Consider the following 21,520-nt stretch of genomic DNA (forward strand, 5'->3'; position numbering starts at 1 on the left):
TCACTCAGGAATAAAATACCGTAATTCCCGAGTTAAATAAGGGAGCGCTCATTCGGTTAACTTGCAGAAACAAGCTGTATTCTCAGGCAAAGAGAGGAGCCCAACGCGGCGTCGGAAGCTCCACGGGTCTGGGATGCAGCCAACTGTGTTACACAACTGTTAGCAGCGCCAAGTCCGGTATCCTCGTCACTAAAGTGCCAAGTCACTGAGAAAAAGCGCACCGAGGAATCCAAGTTCTGTCTTATAAAATATTTAATTGCAGCTACACTCCTGGAAATTGAAATAAGAACACCGTGAATTCATTGTCCCAGGAAGGGGAAACTTTATTGACACATTCCTGGGGTCAGATACATCACATGATCACACTGACAGAACCACAGGCACATAGACACAGGCAACAGAGCATGCACAATGTCGGCACTAGTACAGTGTATATCCACCTTTCGCAGCAATGCAGGCTGCTATTCTCCCATGGAGACGATCGTAGAGATGCTGGATGTAGTCCTGTGGAACGGCTTGCCATGCCATTTCCACCTGGCGCCTCAGTTGGACCAGCGTTCGTGCTGGACGTGCAGACCGCGTGAGACGACGCTTCATCCAGTCCCAAACATGCTCAATGGGGGACAGATCCGGAGATCTTGCTGGCCAGGGTAATTGACTTACACCTTCTAGAGCACGTTGGGTGGCACGGGATACATGCGGACGTGCATTGTCCTGTTGGAACAGCAAGTTCCCTTGCCGGTCTAGGAAAGGTAGAACGATGGGTTCGATGACGGTTTGGATGTACCGTGCACTATTCAGTGTCCCCTCGACGATCACCAGTGGTGTACGGCCAGTGTAGGAGATCGCTCCCCACACCATGATGCCGGGTGTTGGCCCTGTGTGCCTCGGTCGTATGCAGTCCTGATTGTGACGCTCACCTGCACGGCGCCAAACACGCATACGACCATCATTGGCACCAAGGCAGAAGCGACATCGCTGAAGACGACACGTCTCCATTCGTCCCTCCATTCACGCCTGTCGCGACACCACTGGAGGCGGGCTGCACGATGTTGGGACGTGAGCGGAAGACGGCCTAACGGTGTGCGGGACCGTAGCCCAGCTTCACGCAGACGGTTGCGAATGGTCCTCGCCGATACCCCAGGAGCAACAGTGTCCCTAATTTGCTGGGAAGTGGTGGTGCGGTCCCCTACGGCACTGCGTAGGATCCTACGGTCTTGGCGTGCATCCGTGCGTCGCTGCAGTCCGGTCCCAGGTCGACGGGCACGTGCGCCTTCCGGCGACCACTGGCAACAACATCGATGTACTGTGGAGACCTCACACCCCACGTGTTGAGCAATTCGGCGGTACGTCCACCCGGCCTCCCGCATGCCCACTATACGCCCTCGCTCAAAGTCCATCAACTGCACATACGGTTCACGTCCACGCTGTCGCGGCATGCTACCAGTGTTAAAGACTGCGATGGAGCTCCGTATGCCACGGCAAACTGGCTGACACTGACGGCGGCGGTGCACAAATGCTGCGCAGCTAGCGCCATTCGACGGCCAACACCGCGGTTCCTGGTGTGTCCACTGTGCCGTGCGCGTGATCATTGCTTGTACAGCCCTCTCGCAGTGTCCGGAGCAAGTATGGTGGGTCTGACACACCGGTGTCAATGTGTTCTTTTTTCCATTTCCAGGAGTGTATTTATGGCTATGGGTAAAATAGTCATAAATTGAACTCGTGGCTCGGCACAGAACACAGAAGAAAGCTGACGCGGAAGGAGCAGATGGTACTCTTGGGGAGTGGAATCGAATGGAGAGTGAGGGGAATATGTATATACCTGTCGTACTCATGACATAAGCAGTAATTAGTAAGTTGTCGCAGTGGTAAGACACTTGACTCGCATTTGGGGCGAAGGCTGTTAAAATGCTCGTCTGGCCATTCGGATACAATTTCCCTGTGATTTTGCTAAGGCGGTGCGCCCCGATAGCTGAGTGGTCAGCGCAGCGGCTTGTCACACCAAGGGGCCCGGGTTCGATTCACGGCTGGGTCGGAGATTTTCTCCGCTCAGGGACTGGGTGTTGCGTTTTCCTCACTATCATCAGTGGAAGGCAACGGGAAATTACCACTGGAATCACTTCCCAAGACGTTCATGCAGTGAACCTCTCTAACGAGTCTCTCCCATGACAAGACCTAGCGTAAGACAGAGCACAAAGTATTTTTATTCCTAAGGCGAGCTCTGGGAGGGTGTTTCTGAAAGGGCACAGCCGCTTTCCTTCTTCATGCTTCACAAACCCGAGCTTGTGCTCTGTCTGCAATGAATCCGTTGTCGACATCGTTAAACACTAATCATCCTTCCTCCCGGAAGTTTTGTTATAGTTAAGAAGCATAGTTATCCCACTCTTTCGCCGACCTTCAAAGGATGCAAAGACCGAATAGCCTATAAAGTAATACGTTTACGTAAAAATATATTTTACTACAGCAAACCAAAGCTCTCCGTTCTGGCCCTCTGGGAGAAATTGGGACCGACCGACCGCCGTGGCCTTCCTCTGCCGATGGCCCGTTATGATCGGACGGAGTCAGAAAACAACTCTAACTTCCGTTGTCGGGTTCTTTTACATCGTCTACGTCTCTCACTTAGCTGCTCAACTGGCATGACGAGACTGACTGCACCCCGTTTCAGTCCTTCCAGCAAGGAAAAATCCTTGGCAGTACCGGGAATCGAACCAGATTCCTCTGCAGTCAAACAGGCTGACCACTGAGCTGCAGAGGCCGACTTTTACTGCAGAGACTGTGGGAACAACTTCAGTCGCTATAGTTCCCAGTAATATCACAGGAAAAGCAGTTGAACGGCCAGACAATTACAGAGAACTGAAGTGGCAGAGATGAGACTTCTAAGATCTTTGGCAGAATACAAATTAGAAGATCGTAAGAGGAACTGTAAGATAAGCTAGGCTCTCCAACTTCTGGGAGTATTATAAAAGATTCAACAATACAGAAAGGAATGGCATGACCATCTACTTTGTGTGAATCAAAGCCGAATACCAAGGAAAACCTCTGCCTACAGAACCAAGGGTAGAAGAAGGATAAGGTGATCACAAAGAAGATACAGCGATCAGCTTTAAGCTGCCTGGTTTTGAAACATGCAAATCTGAAATCTGTGGAATTTCAGTGCTCTGATAGGGAAATTTCCCGCGTTCTGATAATCAGAAAGCTAGACCGCATAGTTTCCGAATTTTCGTCGACACATTAGATCATTACTGCTGCCGCAGACCGCCGTTCGTCGTCCACAGCGCGCCGTTTTCTGCTGCCGCCTGAACCAAGGTGAAAGTACTGCTGCACCGACGTAGTGTTGTTAAATAATATTCGCAGCTCCCTGTTCTCAAGTGAGCAATAGTTTGTGGTACACGTGATCGTAGTTGATTCCATTTGAATAGAGTTCTGAAACTGATAACAGGCTTAGGAAACAAAAGTACTGCGTTCTATGGAAATGTTACGTCAGCACATGAAGTCCATTTTGAGACTCTCCGGAAAGTCATTACAAGTATTGAAAAGCACTTGCTAGAAAAACATATTCTTTCTGTCGCTTTTCATTGCTTTGTATGAATACTGACCACTCCTGAAGACAAATTGTGGTGCGTCACTCCTCTCTGTATCATACTATTCTAAGCTAAAAAACTGGAATCCAGCCTCATTACTGTTCCACCTATCAAGAGAAACTGAACGCTGAATCAACCGCTTCATTTGGAATCAATTGGTCGCCTTGTTGCTTACTTGCGCATTTGTTGCTGAATATATGGGGCACAGGAAATATCGGATTTCAAACATTGAGGCGCAGCTGGACGTGGTATTTGGGACAGGGCACCAAATAGAGGTCGATCCAGAAATAAGTTACAACCTCAGATCGATAATAGATATTCGAGGAATCGCGTTCCGCCGGACAATTTGCGGTAGCAATTTGCGGCGTGACACCCTAATTTACTGCACTCTACAAATCTGTCTGTCGTATCGCAGAGCGAAATTGAAACAGTGAATCACACGTGAACGGTAGCGCAAGATATGTTCGCTGATATATCTTCATGAGGTAGAGTTTTCGTTTCTTTACGTACTTATGTTCGGCATCGAACTAAGAAACACAAGCCAAGTTGTCGTGCCTTTCACTCGAGAGGGAACAATCGATCCGAAAATCAAGCTCTTGTCAAAACTGCAGTGACACAAGAATGGAAAAAACGGTAAATAGAAGATGTGTATTTCCCCTGTCTTTCGACAAAGGAATTACCGTTTCATGAAATAAACACCAACATAAGGAGATATCCCTTTTATGCATTCAATTTATGAAGACGACAGAGGAGGCGTCGAAATGCTGATCATCATACCGTGCTGTTCCCGACTACTGCAACATTTCAGTTGTGTTTTCTCACTAAAAATATCACTGCAATATGTGAGGCTGACATAGAAACGGTATCTTACGTCATTTCCCTCTCTTCTAGTAAAACTGTTCGTTGTGTGATTACCTCAGGATTACACAATAACGTGTTTACGTGAGAATTTAAATGTCTACAGGGCCAAAAATATGAAACCATGCTGTTTTTTACGCTATACAAGTAATAGTATTCCATCAAATATTAGTATTGTTGATAGTCTATTTGGTATTCGTATATGTGCCTGCATTGTAATAAAAAATCCTTAATCTGACATTGTCTGAATTACATCATAATTTTCAACAAGCAGTGCATAATGTTACCTACGGATTGCCTTTCTGGTTTATTCACTATTAAACTTACTCCTGCATTACCCCCTATTTGATTTTGCATTTATAACCCTGTATTCGCCTGATCAAAACTCTTGTTCCTCCTGCCACCGAACTTCACTAATTCCCACTATATCTAACTTTAACCTATCCATTTCCCTTTTTAAATTTTCTAACCTACCTGCCCGATTAAGGGATCTGACATTCCACGCTCCGATCCGTAGAACGCCAGTTTTCTTTCTCCTAATAACGACGTCCTCTTGAGTAGTCCCCGCCCGGAGATCCGAATGGGGGACTATTTTACCTCTGGAGTATTTTACCCAAGAGGACGCCATCATCATTTAACCATACAGTAAAGCTGCATACCCTCGGGAAAAATTACGGCTGCAGTTTCCCCTTGCTTTCAGCCGTTCGCAGTACCAGCACAGCAAGACCGTTTTGGTTAGTGTTGCAAGGCCAGATCAGTCAATCATCCAGACTGTTGCCCCTGCAACTACTGAAAAGGCTGCTGCCCCTCTTCAGGAACCACACGTTTATCTGGCCTCTCAACAGATAGCCCTCCGTTGTGGTTGCACCTACGTACCGTAGGCACGCAAGCCTCCCCATCAAAGGCAAGGTCCATGGTACATGGTTCATGGTTCATAATACGTTAAAAGGCACATATTGTAGGCGCCCTCCATGCGTTGTGGTTAAGATACACATTTCCTACACAGTTCAGTTGGAAGCCCTTCCTCAAGCCAGGTAGGCTTCGGAGCAATACCTGGCTAAAGGGAAAAAGCAAACGAGTACCAAGACTACAGGGCAGACACCACCTTCACCAAAACTTAATCTAACGGCTTCATTTGATGCATCTGATAGACTTTCAACATTTGGTACGTACAGAAGTAAGCTGTTTGTAAAAAGGAACTACAGGGCCACGAAAAGGTAGGATCTTGGTGAGAATTCTCCGATTCAAGCCTTCATGAAACCAGGTTGAAAGACCCATCATCTGAATATGAAAGGAGGATGAATTGCGATCAACTGTTATCATTTGATACCGCTAAAGAGACTTGAATTAAGCCCATCAGTTTTTTCAGCGTCTCAAGAGCTTTGAGCAGGTGTCGACGATGATATTTGGAAAGTTACAAATGTGACTTCTGTATCGTGAAGCACAAAGATTGAGCATTTTTCCTGTTATGGCTAAAACCTCTGCAGAATAACTTACAGTTATGTAGCACACTTAACTTTTGAAACAGACATTTGGTGCGATTAGATTCTATGTTGGTAATACACTAAAATTTAGTGTTTATTTACAGTGACTAATTAGGAAACCCGAAAACACAGAAGTAGGAACCATATTTTCCGGAGGTAAAAATCACACGTTTTAATTCCTTCTCCTGCTATTACGGAATGAGAAAATATTCAGGAGATATTTTGCAAGGGTGGCTTTTAAATATTCCCTAGTAATAGTATAGCACATTTCCATAACGTAAAGACTGCTAACTTATTGGTAACTCTAAATTTATAAACGGTATTCTATAATAGGGCATTTTTCCCTATCACATAACAGGTATTATTTTTGAATAAATTTATTGTACAATTTTATTCCTTGGTAGAAAATTCTGCTTTGATTAACATGTTTATTCTTTCTTTGTAAACGTAAGTTCAGTCTAAATCTTATTCCATGATCGCTGACAGAGACGGTTGTGCGGTAATTACCCATGTTATTTTTTATATGTATAACTGATGGGTACACGTACGTACATGGTGTAGTGAAAATCTCCAATGTTTTTAACACATATTTACAATGAGCTCGATTACTAACTTTGGTTATTATTCTTAAGGCCTTTTTCTCCGGTTCGAAAAATTTGTTCACTTTTGTGCGTTTCTTCCCCAGAAAAGCATTCCATAGCTATATTTGAGCTTACATATGGACAGTACGTAGCTAACAGGCATTTGCTGTGCTGTTACGCACTGGTGACAAGAATCTGAGGGAGAAACATGCTGACGACATTCTGTTAGGAAGTATCTCTGCATGCTCAATCCATTTCAACTGACAATCAATATTCGTTTCTAGAAGTTTTGTGTTTCTTTAGCAGTCTATGAAAATTGCATTTACACTTAATTTAACAGGTTTGTTTTCCCTTTTCGTACAGAAATTCATTGAATTTGTTTTTTAAACTTAGTAACTTGATGAGAGAAGCGGTAGTTGCGACTGCAAATAGGAAGAGATGAACTTGCCTGGCATCCTATGAGCAGTGAATTAAACGAGAACTTCAATAAGTGTATTAAGGCATTACCGAATAAATAGAATCATTGATGACTGATGAAAGATTGTCGCTGCTCGCCACATCTTCCACACTCCCGCGCACAAAGAAAACTACAGCAGTGTTTTATATTGTAAACCTGATTTTTAATTATTATTTTTCGGCTCTTTGTGGTGGGAGGAAGCCACGGATAAGATTTTATTTCCGCCTTAGGGATTTGTTTAACCACAGCTTTGTTAAACATTATGCACAGACAATAAATGATGAGGCAGACGAACAAGGAATTTAGCGTCATCAAAGTGACATATTAAATACCGTACTTCTTATCACTGCCCATGTCGGTTTGAGGAAAAAAATGAATAATTTTCACAAGAAGTAACGCACATCCCGTGTCCTTGACATCCACTCATCGTCACTTCTGTGTCTTGTGTCGTTATGGAAGGACACACTGGACTGGGGCATACAGCTGTACTTCGCAAACCAACTCATGGTGTAGCAGAGCTTAATTCAGGCACCATCGTCACTACCCCCATTTCCTGTTCCAATCACATATGAAGGGCTTATTTCAATAGTGTTCATTCCGAGATACAGAGTCCTAAAGTTAAATGAGCGCTGAAAAATCTGCAGCCGGCCGGTGTGGCTGAGCGGTTCTAGGCGCTTCGGGCTGGAACCGCGCGACCGCTACGGTAGTAGGTTCGAATCCTGCCTCGGGCATGGATGTGTGTGATGTCCTTAGGTTAGTTAGGTTTAAGTAATTCTAAGTTCTAGGGGACTGATGACCACAGATGTTAAGTCCCATAGTGCTCAGAGCCATTTCAACCATTTGAACCTGAAAAATCTGCAGTTGAGATACCAGAAATATTGAAGCATAGATTCTTCATCGCTCATTTAACTTTAGGACTCTGTATCTCAGAATGAACAAAAGTGGAGTTGTACCACTATTGAAATAAGCCCTTCATATGGTGTACGGGATGAGCGTAATGCTCCGAATGATCCGCAGTCTCTCTAATTTCACTTCCATGGTTTTCTCAATATATTGTTTGACTCTTGTGGCACATACGCCTCAGAATTTTAACAGCAAAGCACACTGTGATATGCAACCCTTGTCTTAGATTTAGGGTTAGAATGGTTAACAACTATCTTTTAAGACGTGTCAGTGGCATTGTATGAGCAACTCTGTGAAACTTCCGTGGTTACTAAACGAACTCATGACGGTATGTGTCGCTCTTCTTTGGAGTTTCTCTGTTTCCCCTATCAGTTTTAGCCGTTAAGTGTCCCACGGGTGATAAACTATCGTTCGAACGGGAGTTTTGTAAGCTATCTCCTTCATCGTTGGGCTTACAATAAATCGCATTCGGTATCCGCCAGTCCCACGATTAGTTTTACATGATAGTCAACCTCTGGCCCCCACGCAAACAGTTATTCGGCTTGTCATTGATTGCTACTTCCCAAGACGCTCATGCTGTGGCCCTCTCTGGCAAGGCTCCCCCATGACAAGACCTACCGTAAGGCAGAACACAACAGTAATTGATTGATAGAGTTGTTGGGTGTCCCCTCAGAGATATCGTGCCAAATTCTGTGAAATTAACGTGTTAAATCGTCAAAATCCTGAGACGATTGGAAGACCATGGCCATAATAAGCCAAACATTATCAATCATGCTCTTTGAGAGTTGCTTTCCATTAGAACATTCTAAACGAGGTACTAGCAGTAATGGACAGCCCGGTTGGCTGACTAGTGGGATAAGGATATCATGTAGAACAAAGCGGGAATTATATCAAAATGTTAGAAGTAGTCACAATCAAAAGCTACAGTAGCCCATTAGAAACAGTATTGTAAGTTGCTGAAAAATGTTATTAGCAAGGCAAAAAGTATGTGGTATGCAAATAGAATAGTTAATTCACAGGATAAAATTAAAGCCATATGATCAGTTGTGAAGGAAGTGTCTGGTTAGCAGCACAAGGTCGATGATATAAAGTCAGTTCGCAGTAATAATATTTCTGTTACTGATAAATCAGATATATGTACAGTATTTAACAATCATTTTCTGAGCATTGCTGGTGGATTAAATAAAAATTTAGTTTCAAGAGGAAATCATATACATTTCTTAGCAAATGCCTTTCCGAGATTGACGTCTGAAATACGCCTCTGTGATACAGACAAGAGGGAAATTGAGTCAATAATTAAATCACTGAAGACTAAGGACTCTTATGGTTATGATGGAGTATCTAGTAGAATATTAAAGTACTGTGCAGCACATGTTAGCCCTGTATTTAGCCATATTTGTAATTTTTCCTTTAGGAATGGTCAGTTTCCTGAGCGATTAAAGTACTCAGTAGTAAAGCCGCTTTATAAAAATGGAGAAAGGGATAATGTAGATAATTTTAGACCTATTTCTGTGCCATCAGTGTTTGCGAAAGTTATCGAAAAGGCTGTGTATGTAAGGTTAATTGATCATTTTATATCACACGATTTGCTATCAAATGTACAGTTCGGCTTTAGAAGTCGTTTGACAACTGAAAATGCTATATTCTCTTTTCTCTGTGAGGTACTGGATGGGCTAAACAAAAAGTTTCGAACGCTTGGCGTATTTTTTGATTTAACAAAGGCATTTGACTGTGTTGATCTCACAATATTGCTCCACAAGTTGAACCATTACGGAATAAGGGGAGTAGCTCACAATTGGTTCACCTCTTATTTTAGCAACAGGCAGGAAATGGTCATTATTCACAATGCTGATAACGGCTGTGATGTGGGATCTGAGTGGGCTATTGTCAAGTGGGGGGGGGGGGGGTGCCCCAGGGATCAGTGTTGGGGCCGCTCCTGCTCCTTATTTATATAAATGATATGCCCTCTAGTATTATGGGTACTTTAAAATATTTCTGTTTGCTGATGACACTAGCTTGGTAGTAAAGGATGTTGTGTGCAACATTGACTCGGTTTTAAGTAGTGGAGTACATGACCTCAGTTCACGGTTTGTAGAAAATAAACTAACGTTAAATCACAGTCATACTCAGTTTTTACGGTTTCTAACACACAATTCAACAAAACCTGACGTTTTAATCTCACAGAACGGGCATATGATTAGTGAAACTGAACAGTTCAGATTCCTAGATGTTCAGATAGATAGTAAGCTGTCGTGGAAAGCCCACGTTCAGGATCTTGTTCAAAGACTTAATACTGCCGTTTTCACTATTCGAACGGTATCGAAATGAGTAATACTTCGACACGTAAATTAGTCTACTTTGCTTATTTTCATTCACTTATGTCGTATGGTATTATGTTTTGGGGTAACTCTTCCCATTCTAGAAGGATATTTTTGGCTCAGAAACGGGCGGTTCGGGAAATAAGTGGTGTGAGTTCACGAACCTCTTGCCGACCTCTGTTCAGAGTCTGGGTATTTTGACATTGGCCTCTCACTATGTATATTCCTTATTGGCGTTTCTTGTTACCAATATTAGTTTACTTCCAACAAAAACAGCTTTCACTCGGTTAATACTCGGCAGAAATCAAACCTCCATTTGGATCGGACTTCCTTAACTCTTGTGCGGAAAGGTGTGCAGTATACTGCTGCATCCATTTTCAATAAGCTGCCATTCGAATTCAAAAATCTTAGCAGTAATCCACGCGCTTTCAAATCGAAACTGAAAAATTATGCTGATTCTCATTGTATTGCAGATAGCGTTTGCTTAACCTTATGGACTGATTTTCTTTCAGGTTCATGAACATTTATTTTTATCTGTTATTACTTTTATGTTGTAAGTTCATGTACTGACACGTTCCATGACCTTGGAAATTTGCTCCTCAATTTGGTCCTACGGAACTTGACATGTAAATAAATAAAAAATAGGAGAGAGATCCGCCGACTTGCTGGCAAAGGTAGGATTTGCCAAGCACGAAGACAAGGTGCGGAAACTCTCGCCGTAAGCAGGTGAGCATTGTCTTGATGAAATGTAAGCACAGGACGGCTTGCCATGAACGGCAACAAAGCGGAGCATAGAATATCGTCGATTTTTAAAAAAATGGTTCAAATGGCTCTGAGCACTATGGGACTTAACATCTGAGGTCATCAGTACCCTAGAACGTAGAACTAGTTAAACCTAACTAACCTAAGGACAACACACACATCCATGCCCGAGGCAGGATTCGAACCTGCGACCGTAGCGGTCGCGCGGTTCCAGGCTGAAGCGCTTAGAACCGCTCGGCCACACTGGCCGGCTATCGTCGATTTACCACTGTACTGTAAGGTTGCCGCGAATGACAACCAGAGGGATCCTGCTATGAAATAGAATGTTGCCCCAGACCATCACTTCTAGTTTTCGGGCCCTATGTCGGACGAAAATCAGGATGGTATACCACCGCTGTCCGGGGCGTCTCAAGATGCATCTTCCCTGGTCATCGGGGCTCATTTCGAAGCGGGACTCATGACTGAAGACAATTCTACTCCAGTCAGTAAGATTCCAGCCAGAATGTGCTCTACACGGCTGTAAATGGGCTTGTTGGTGTACAGAGGTCAACGGTAGGCGGCGCATGGGGGACGGCCTGGAATCTCACTGACTGGAGTAGGATTATCTTCAGTGATGAATCCCGCTCCAACTTGAAAGAGGTATGTGCTGCCTGCGATATGTAAGCTATAAGAGAATCTGAGACCAAAGAGCAGTGTTGACTGTAGTACGAACTGTGTAGCAGTAGCAGTAAGTTGTTGCGAGCGAGCAGTCGCATGTCTGCGCTTGTCAGTCCTGTCTGCTGTATCATGTTGGCTGGGCCGGTCGCGGTGCAGCGATGCCGGAGTATTATTGTATAAGGTAAAAAGCAGCCTCGAGCATATCTAGTAATGTTATGTAAAGTCCCATGTAAATCTTTTAAAAATGTCCTAATAATAATCTTCGTGATATAAAGTAATTTCTAACAAACATTCATTTCAATTTAAAGAATTTACTAATTTCTTCAATCCATGATCATTCCTATTGTTGCAAAAGAAAAATCAGTTGCTTCCTTTCATAAATGACAAATCTATCGACCAGCATTGCACAGAGCTGTCCCGGAAATATTTTATATAAGAGAAGATATATTCGCCGTTTTTATTGAGGTAAGAATTTTCCCTTTTTTATTAAGAATGATCTTACAGGGCCATGACGCAGCGCTGCTGTCGTCCAAATTCTATCAGGGAACTGAATTTATTTTTTATTACGAGGTTTAGGAATTTTTCTGTTTCGAGCTTACATTAAATGGGAAACAAATGTTGCGTGGAGGTTAAATGTGAATGAATTTCTGTAGGGAGGTTATAAATGAGAACCAATTTTGTTCTGAGGTTACACTAAAATTAGAATCGCTATCAATAATAATTATTTATTACAATTTTTTTGTGGGGAGGTTACAAACTGACCACGATGACCAGCGAAATCGTGTCAGGATACACCCGGGACAGTGCTGGGATACCAGCCTGAGTGTTGCCTGCCATACGGCTCGGCTACGTGTGGTGAAGGTCTGCGATGCCATTTCTTTTAATAGCAGGACCTCATTGACGGTCATCCGCGGCACGCTAACAGCTCAGCGGCACTTCGGCGATATTTTACGTCCCGTTTCGTAGCCCTTCCTGCCATTCTGGGCTTACATTTCAGCAGTATAACGTCTGGCAGCGCACTGCGAGAGTTTCTACTGCTTGTCTCCGTCCTTGCCAAACCCTACCTTGCCCAGCAAGGTCGCCGGATCTCTCTCCAACTGGGAACGTTTAGCGCGTTATGGGCAGGGATATGCAGACAGCGATTTTGACGATCTAACGCGTCTGCTGGACAGAATTTGGCATGACATCCCTGAGAAGGACATCCAGCTACTCGTCAATCAATTCCAAGCCGAATAAGTATTTCCTTAAGGCCCATAGGTGGACCAGCTCGCTATTGACTTGTTCAGTTTGAGAAGCTATTTCTTTTGGTTAAATCATCCAATTTTCCTGAAATTGTAATCATTTGTTTGTCTGTACATGTACCGGGTGATCAAAAAGTCAGTATAAATTTGAAAACTGAATAAATCACCAAATAATGTAGATAGAGAGGTACAAATTGACACATGTGCTTGGAATGACATGGGGTTTTATTGGAACCAAAAATATACAAAAGTTCAAAAATGTCCGACAGATGGCGCTTCATCTGATCAGAATAGCAATAATTAGCATAACAAAGTAAGACAAAACAAAGATGTTCTTTACAGGAAATACTCAATATGTCCAGCATCATTCCTCAACAGCAGCTGTAGTCGAGGAATAATGTTGTGAACAGCACTGTACAGCGTGTCCGAAGTTATGGTGAGGCATTGGCGTCGGATGTTGTCTTTCAGCATCCCTAGAGATGTCGGTCGATCGCGATACACTTGCGACTTCAGGTAACCCCAAAACCAATAATCGCACGGACTGAGGTCTGGGGACCTGGGAGGCCAAGCATGACGAAAGTGGCGGCTGATCACACGATCATCACCCAACGACTAGCAATACTTTTTTTGGTTATAATAAAACCCCATGTCATTCCAAGCATGTGTGTCAATTTTTACCTCTCTATCTACATTATTCCGTGGTTTATTAAGTTTTCAAATTTATACTGACTTTTTGATCACCCGGTACATCACATCTACCGATTTTCGCCCCATAAGGATAATTCCTTCGAGATACGTGCCTTTTTTGTCTTAGACGTGTCTGTGTGTGTGCGTGTGTGTGTGTGTGTGTGTGTGTGTGTGTGTGTGTCTGTGTCTGTGTGTGTGTGTGTGTGTGTGTGTGTGTGTGTGTGTGTGTGTGTGTGTTTTACTCTTAGCACAGAATCCAGTCTCCGCTAGAGCTCTCTTATCGATCTGTGCTTGTCTCTAGCCCTCGTGATAACTGCCTCAATTTTCCCGTTCTCGGCTACTGATTATTGCAAGGCTATTAAAATAAAGTACGATGCGTTTAATGGCCAATGTTTTTCTATAATAAACACGCAAAACAAGCTTTAATAGGAAAAACAGAGGATTTGCTGTTTATTATTCAGTGGCTCTTGTCTCAGAATTACAAAGGAATGGTGCCTAAGTTTGTTTTTATGGGTCCTAATGGGACGCCGGGGTAGAAGCGAATGAAAAGATCGACCATTTGGCAAATACTTCATTAAAGAATATGATACAAGTGAAATACTTGGCGTTCTTGTATCTCATTTGAGAGACTAGGATAAAAGCCTAAAGAATAATCAATGGTTAATCATTCTAAAGATGCCTTTCGACTTTTGGATGTGGCACAGGATTCATACCACAATCAAATCACATTTGTTACATTGATGAACAAATCTTGAAAATCTTCCATTGAAATTATGTAAATTTAAGTATTATAGATGCAGGCAATGATCTAGAAATGTACGCAAAATATCGAAACAAGCCCCCGATAAAAACTATTATATGAAACGGAAACCTTAATACATTACAAATAAATTGAACTGCTGAGCCTTATGCAAACTCCATGATGGAAATGCGTAAGATTTTTTCCACAGTTCGATTCGGTACCGTGTCATTAATTACTCGATCTACACATACAGGGTGGTCCCGAATTCATGGTACAAACTTTAATGGTAGGTACAGGACATTGTAACAAGGATTTATTGTATAGGAATGTATAGTCGCAGGTGACGCGGTGAGGCGTAAACAGGGGAAAGAGAAATGGAGTGATCGGTTGGTGTCACTGCCGGTAGAGGGCAGTAGATGAACATGATGTATCGCAGTAGGGACAAGCGCCATTCACAATTGTGCTGCCGTAGACGATGGGTGACTTTACGTATGCAGAAAAAGCAGACATGCATTACATGTACGGCCGTGCAAATGGTAACGCCAGAGCTGCGTTACGAATGTATCGCGCGGAGTATCCTAATCGACGAATGCCGGATCATAGAATTTTTCAACGGTTACATCGTCAACTTTGTGAAACAGGTACGTTCGACGTCAACAGACATGACGCTGGTCGATTAAGAGCTGTACGCACTCCAAGACTGGAAGAACGCATCTTGAACATAGTGGCTGATAGACCCGAGTCAAGCACAAGAACTGTTGCGCGTGACGTACATGTGAGTCATCAGACTGTATGCAGAGTGTTAAATGAAAATCGCTTACACCCCTTCCATTTTCAAAAAGTACAAGCATTGAATCCGGCAGATTATCCTCTTCGCGTGAACTTCTGCCAGTGGTTGTTGCAGCAATGTGCGTTGCAGCCGGATTTCGTAGGTCATGTGCTATTTACAGATGAAGCGACATTTTCACGCGAGGGTGTCTTTAATGCGCACAATTCCCATGTGTGGGCAACAGATAATCCACATGCAACGCGTCCACATGCGTATCAACAACGTTTCGGTATTAATGTGTGGGCTGGTATTGTGAACGACTTTTTGATTGGGCCATACTTACTGCCCACGCGACTCTGTGGCGAAAGCTATCTTATTTTTCTGCAAGAAGTGTTACCAGAACTGCTGCAAGATGTTCCGCTCGCCATTCGTAACCGCATGTGGTTTCAGCACGATGGAGCGCCAGCACACTTCAGCACTGCTGTACGGAATTACCTGAATGCCACGTTTGGTGCTAGATGGATTGGGCGTGGTGGACCAGTCCCTTGGCCACCCCGATCTCCTGATTTCTCTTGCCTCGATTACTTTTTATGGGGACATCTTAAGAGTCTTGTTTATGAGACTCCAGTTGACTCAGATGAGGATCTCGTTGCTCGCATATCTGTAGCTGCTGCAGGTGTGCGTGAAATACCAGGCATCTTTGAACGTGTACGCCAATCGCTGCACCGACGCTGTCAAGCATGTATCGCTCATGGTGGACGCAATTTTGAACACTTACTGTAAACATGACACTTGTCAACAACGATTTCAATAAAATCTTTCGTTTTCCTTTCGGCCGTTATTTCCCCTGTTTACGCCTCACCGCGTCACCTGGGACTATACATTCCTATACAATATATCCTTGTTACAATGTCCTGCACCTACCATTAAAGTTTGTACCATGAATTCGGGACCACCCTGTATAATTTTCAACATTGTTCTATTGCACTACATTTCAAAACCTTCTATTCCCTTTTTCTCTGAGCTACTTATCGTTCACGTTTCACTTTCGAGCAAAGCTAAACGCCTTACAAAAAACCATTCAGAAATACCTCGTAACATTTAAATTTACGAGTGTATTCTACGTTAACAAATTTCTCTTTTCCGGTAATTCCTCTCTTGCTGCTGCCAGTCTACATTTTATACTTCCTCTATTATTTTTTTGCTGCTCAAATAGAAAACCACATCGACTACTTTTAGTGTCTCATTTCCTAATTTATTTCTCTCGGTTTCGCCTGATTTAATTCGACTACACTTCACTGTCTTATTTTTCTTGCTGATATTTGTCTCAGAACTGTAGGGTACAAGTGCTAGTCTGAGATGAAGAGACCGGCACACGAGAGGAATTCGTGGTGAGTCGCATCAAGTCAGGCAGAAGACTGATGACTCAAAAAAAGAAAAGAAACTGTTTTCACGACACTATCCATTCCGCTCAGCTAATCTTCCACGGTCTTTACCGTCTCTGAGAGAATAACCACGTCACGAGCAAACCTCAGTGATTTTATTTCTTCTCCTTATACTTAATTCAGTCTCAAAATTTCTCCATGATTTCCTTTAGTGCCTGTTCAATGTATAAATTGCATTACTCAGGGTAACGCTTGAACCCTGTCTCTTGCCCTTCTCAATTGCTCCTCTTTCATGCCTTTCGATTTTACCTCTGCTATCTTCAGCGTTTCAGAGAGTGTCTTCCAGTCGGCGTTTTCGAAGGCTCTCTCTTCATCTAGAAATACTGTAAACGTAGATATCTCTTTCTTCAATCTATTTCCACGGTAAGCGTTTGGGTCAGTATTGCGTCTTATGCTCGTACATCTCTGCGCAACCCAAACTGATCCTGAAGCCCGCTTCTACTTCTTTTTACATTCTTCTGATAGACTGTGAAGCACAAAACAGATGAGTGACTAATAAACGGTAGTTGTAAAGCATTAGTAACATAAGTAGCTGGGGTAGGCACGAAATCTTCACCTTTCATGTTCGTACAAGTACTAATAATGTTCATTTCTATTAAACCTCATATTTAAGTTCAAAGGATGGCATACCAAACTGTGGCACAATTATTTCACACAATGAAAAACTTTTGCCCTATCACTGTCATGTTCTGCTTTACACCGAAGTCTGGTCGTGTTATTACCGTAACGTGTAAGTATTGGAGTCTCCAGAAATAATTATGGCAATATGTTTAAAAAAAGTTAGAATATCCGTCCCAGTGCTTTGAGAGATAACGCAGGAATAGCCTTGTTTCGTCGGTCTAGCGTTTTCTTCCACTTAACAACGTGCAGTTTTCCCCACGCTACGTGACTGAATTCGAAGAACAAGACACGCCTTACCCGTGCGCCGTTTGTGTGCCTGAGCAACAAATGAAGTCAGTTCTTAGCATACGACAAGGTCACAGACGATGTGGAGGCTGGACGGAATTTGGAGCTGGCAAGGGTAAAGTGGCACACAACACCACTTCTCAGACTTATTCCTGCTCACATTCCATCTCTAATGGGAAGGTATGTGTAAACAACAAGGCGACCAGAAATTGGTGAACCCACGCAATACGACGACGCTATTCAATGCTTCCGTCATTACTTCAGCACCCTCGTGATTTGTATGACGTCTCCCACTAGTGGGTGGCCATTTCTTCGTCGTTTGCGGACGCCAACAAGGTCGTATCTCTGACGCAGTAGCTGGAAATGTTTACGATGGCTACATGATTCATTTTCTCGTACACAAAATATATCTCTGTGCGTTCTGCATTAGATTACGTCGCAGTTGTTATTGATTCTCATATCACATTACATGTAGATTCAGTCTTCTCCTTTCTGACATGGGTCCATCAGAGGTAAAGAACGTTTTATTAATGTTCGTCGTTTTCTTTCTCGCTCTTCTTTTTGTCAAACAAAAATCTTCTTCAGGTGACTATGAAATTGACTTCTTTTTGGTCTTGAACAGAGCGCGGTTATTTCCACTGACTGCTAGAAATGTGGCGCGGCCGTTTAGGTGTATTGTATACTTAGATCCACCCTGCCAGCAGAGCTGCCGGCCGGAGTGGCCGAGTGGTTCTTGGCGCTACAGTCTGGAACTGCGCGACCGCTACGGTCGCAGGTCCGAATCCTGACTCGGGCATGGATGTGTGTGATGTCCGTAGGTTAGTTAGGTTTAAGTAGTTCTAAGTTCTAGGGGACTGATGGCCTTAGAAGTTAAGTCCCATAGTTCTCAGAGCGAACCAGCATAGCTATCTGAAATAACTGAGTGGAATACTGTCGCTAGATTAATTTTACTTAGCGATTCTCCTCTTAAGGATAACTGCATGCACCAGTCGAAACAGAGATACCCTGAATTAAACGAATCGATTCGATCCTACTTACAATGTTTAACAGCAGTACTATGAACGTTGATCGGTTCCAGGGCTACAAAATGTATTGTGGTAGCAGCACACAATCTATTATTTGGGCTGGTCGTGTAAAACAGTTTATAAACATCGGAATACTGGTCAAAGCTGTATTCTAATACCTTTCAATTCAAAAGTGATATCTGGAAAAACGCACAGAAGTTCGACGAGCGAATGAGGAAGCAGAGCAACATTTGCATCAGGGTTTTATTATACGGGGAGAAATTATCTGCGAGCATCTACAGCAAAATGGCCTGCTGCGGCAACAGCAATTTGAAGGGCAGATCGACGCGGCCCGGAAACAGTGATCCATCCTTCATGCAGACTTCACGGTACGTCTGGTTTCTTATTCTGGTCTCTCAGATATTGAAAACAATGACCCCTCTTCAGCAGTTGCTTTCAAAGGATCTCCTACTCCACTTGTCGCCAAATGTGTGCCATGCTGTTTGTGTCATGTCCCTCAATAACGTCGTTAACAGTTTGAATACACTGAAGCGACAAAGAAACTGGTATAGGCGTGTGTAATGAAATACAGCGCTGCGGTCGGCAACGCCTGTATAAGACAACAAGTGTCTGGCGCAGTTGTTAGATCGCTTACTGCTGCTACAGGTTATCAAGATTTGAGTGAGTTTGAACGTGGTGTCATAGTCGGCGCACGAGCGATGGGACACAGCATCTCCGAGGTGGCGATGAAGTGGGGATTCTTCCGTACGACCATTTTACGAGTGGACCGGGAATATCAGGAATCCGGTGAAACATCAGATCTCCGACATCGTTGTTGTCGGATAAACATCCTGCAAGAACGGGACCAGCCACAGTTGAAGAGAATCGTTCAACGTGACAGAAGTGCAACCCTTCTGCAAAGTGCTGCAGATTTCAGTGCTGGGCCATCAACAAGTATCAGCGTGGGAACCATTCAACGAAACATCATCGATATGGGCTTTCGCAGCCGAAGGCCCACTAGTGTACCCTTGATGACTTCACGACACAAAGCTTTACGTCTCTCCTGGGTCCGACAACACCGGCATTGGACTGTTGATGACTGGAAACATGTTGCCTGGTCGGACGAATCTCGTTTCAAATTGTATCGAGAGGATGGACGTGTACGGGTATGGAGACAACCTAATGGAACCGTGAACCCTACATGCCAGCAGGGGACTGTTCAAGCTGGTGGAGGCTCTGTAATGGTGTGATGCGTGTGCAGTTGGAGTGATACGTCTAGATACGACTCTGACAGGTGACACGTATGTAAGCATCCTGTGTGATCACCTGCATCCATTCATGTCCATGTGCAATCTGACCGACTTGGGCAATTCCAGCAGGACAATACGACACCCCACACGTCCAGATTTGCTACAGAGTGGCTCTAGAAACACTCTTCTTTTGTCAGGAACAAAGAAAACATGATAATCTGTATTTATCAGTACACTCCCCAAGCTCCCTTATCTTCTCACCATGCCGCTAACTCAAAATATACGTATGATGGAGGCAGCAGAAATGTCAGAATGCCCTTCTGGAGTACCGGTCCTATCAAGTTTAAGTTCTCCATTCATTCTTATTCCACTTTCATACTGGCTATACTGACCAATTAAGGAGTCCTAACAGCACGTCTTTGAATTTGCTCGATGTCTACTCTCATGTTCATTTGATAAGCACCCCAAATGCTGCAGAAGTTCTCTCGAATCTGTCACACTAGCGTCCTTTATGCTCTTTCGCACACCCTCGTAGACTACTTCCAACAAATCTATGTCTTCTATTCATTTTCACTAGTGCTAATTTTATATGTTCATCGCATTTCATATTCCTTCTTAACGTTTCCCGTAAATCCTTAGACGAAGTCACAGGCTCCAGATGATATGCACTAGTACTGTAAACGAAGAGGACATGAAAACATTTTCCCATTTGAAGATATGGCACGTATTGCAGAGTCCCGCTTGTTTTTAAAATGGTTACCCTGAGACAGAAAATTAATTAAGAGCTGGACACACCTTTAAGACCCAAGACGAATTATTGGGCATAATCGGATTAGCTAATACGAAGAATTTATGGCCCTAGGTACGGATCCTGCAGGCAACGGCCTTGCCGCAGTGGGTACACCTGTTCCCGTCAGATCACCGGAGTTAAACGCTGTCGGGCGTGGCCGGCACACGGATTGGTGACGATCCAGGCCGCCATTCGCTGTTGTCATTTTTCGGGGTGCACTCAGCCTCGTGATGCCAATCGAGGAGCTACTCGACCGAATAGTAGCGGCCCCGGTCAAAGAAAACCATCATAACGACTAGGGTAGTGGTGTGCTGACCACACGCTCCTCCTATCCGCATCCTCAGCTGAGGATGACACTGCGGTCGAATGGTCCCGATGGGCCACTTGTGGCCCGAAGACGGAATGCAGGTATGTATCCTAAAGTGAATAACTGCACAATATTAAAAATGAGATTAATTTACGGTGTTAATAAAACAGATTTTAAATGAACACGTTAATTTTTTCGATTATAACACAAACATAATTCGCATCTCAGTAGCTGACAACCTCAGGTAATATTCCAATAATACACTGCATGGATTACACTAAGTGAACACGCTGGTTCTCAGAGCTATTTGAAAGTCTAGAAAACGCGCCTTTTAGACCCAATAGACTTTCTAAAAATTACCTGCACACTTATAACTAAAAGAAGACAATGGCTGTTGGCTGAGAAACATACGTGTCAACCACAGCATTGCTGGACGTGAGATAGATAATTTCAACGATAATAATAATTCTGACTACATTGGGTCTGCACCTTTGATAGCCCATCAATACCATCATCTCTACAAGGACTGCAGTGGGTCTGCATCTTTGGTGGCCCACCAATACCATAATCTCCACCAGGACTACAGTGGTGGCCAACTTATTTTTTTCTTTTTATATGTTTTAAATATCTAAACTACCAGTCAAAAGTTTTCGATCACTCGCTTTATGCTTTATGCTTTATTTCAGTTCACGTACACATCGTACAAACTAAATAGACAAATGAAATGTATTATCTCTCTCTATCATGAAGTATAACACAATATGCGACGGTACTGCTA

Source organism: Schistocerca piceifrons, chromosome 8 (assembly GCF_021461385.2).
Source record: "Schistocerca piceifrons isolate TAMUIC-IGC-003096 chromosome 8, iqSchPice1.1, whole genome shotgun sequence".
Classification (NCBI taxonomy): domain Eukaryota; kingdom Metazoa; phylum Arthropoda; class Insecta; order Orthoptera; family Acrididae; genus Schistocerca; species Schistocerca piceifrons.